General features: G+C 48.1%; 1 protein-coding gene across 3 annotated transcripts in view; it reads left to right on the top strand.

The window, feature by feature from the left end:
• The first annotated feature begins 358 nt into the window (after positions 1-358).
• The window catches only part of ZNF532 (zinc finger protein 532), a 120,284-nt gene continuing 119,474 nt past the window's right edge, over positions 359-1,168 (top strand). For 2 of the 3 annotated variants that reach the window (XM_003788428.3, XM_023512391.1), the window contains exon 1: positions 361-929. The gene's annotated coding sequence lies outside the window, so the exon portion shown is untranslated. Of the gene's footprint in view, positions 930-1,168 lie in introns of all 3 variants that reach the window. The other variant, XM_003788427.2, reaches the window with a different exon arrangement.

Below are 1,168 nucleotides of genomic sequence, written 5' to 3'. Positions count from 1 at the left end.
GACTGAGATTTTGTTTTTCAAACTTTTCAGCAGTTTGCAAATAGTACCAATCCATCTACTTTAAAATATTATAAAACAGAAATGTTTCCTATGCTGGGAGTCTTCACTGCCACTCAAATAATATTAGTGTCTTCAGATCTGATCCAACAGGCGTGAGCCTTTGTGAGAGGTTATGGTGACATGTTTTTCAGATCCTTCCATTTTGTCCTATTTCCAGTGTCAGCACAATCAGCCTGGCATGGGGGTTTTCTCTCTGGTTTTAAAAAACGTTTCAATGGCGTGCACGTCTGTGAACAATACAGGAACCAGTACACCGGGCTGGGAAAAACACCATACCTCATCTGGAATGGAAATAGATGGTCTCCCTCTCCGATGGATTACAGATTATACACCCTCTTGGCCTTTAGCGGGTTTCTATATGTATCTTTTTGTGTTCTGTAGCCTGTGACCACCTGCTGTATGTACAATATGTGCTTGTTACATTTGTACACCATCTCCCTTCTAGAATTTAAAGACCTAGCTATTACATCTTGTTTACTCAATATCATTCCCCCATTAAGGAAAAAAAAAACCCACATGAACTGAACATGCCATGTTTCAATCTGGCCCCAGTGGCTTTTTCTCTGAAAGCAAAACGTGTGTCTTTTACACCAGGGCTTTCTCCCCACCCCAGGGGGTGTCTTCCATTCTTTTGTGGCTCAGTTTAAGGCGAAAAGGGCTCCAAACCAGTGACTAACCAGAGGAGAGCCCCTTCTTCCACCTCCAGGGAGAATTTCAGACTCAATTTATCTGAAGATAGCGTGCTCTCTTCTTACTTATTTGCCACCATTACGAGGAGAACAAAACACCACCTTGGCTTCAAGATCCTGGGTAGAGGCTCACGGTCTTTTTCAACCATCTTTGGCGAGGCCTTGCTTCCTTCCACTCGAGTAAGTCGCGGCTTGGGGCCATGGAAAGGACTGGGTGAGAGCCTGAAATGTCGTTTGAAAAAAAAGCAGCCCTCCCTCCGTCCCCTCACCACCACCACCACCCGGCTCTGCTCTCCGGGGCGAAGTTGCAATCCTGCAGCCCCGTAAGGGCGAGACTTGGCAGGTCAGCGGGGCGCCCGTTCGCCGCCGCGGGACTCGGGGCTCGCTGGCCGGGCTTCGCGCGCCCGCCGTCCTTCTCC

This window comes from Otolemur garnettii, unplaced genomic scaffold, assembly GCF_000181295.1.
Source record: "Otolemur garnettii isolate 467f Iridium unplaced genomic scaffold, OtoGar3 scaffold00027, whole genome shotgun sequence".
Taxonomy (NCBI): Eukaryota; Metazoa; Chordata; class Mammalia; order Primates; family Galagidae; genus Otolemur; species Otolemur garnettii.
Note: the sequence above shows the minus strand (reverse complement) of the source record. Positions and strands in the feature narration are given on the sequence as shown.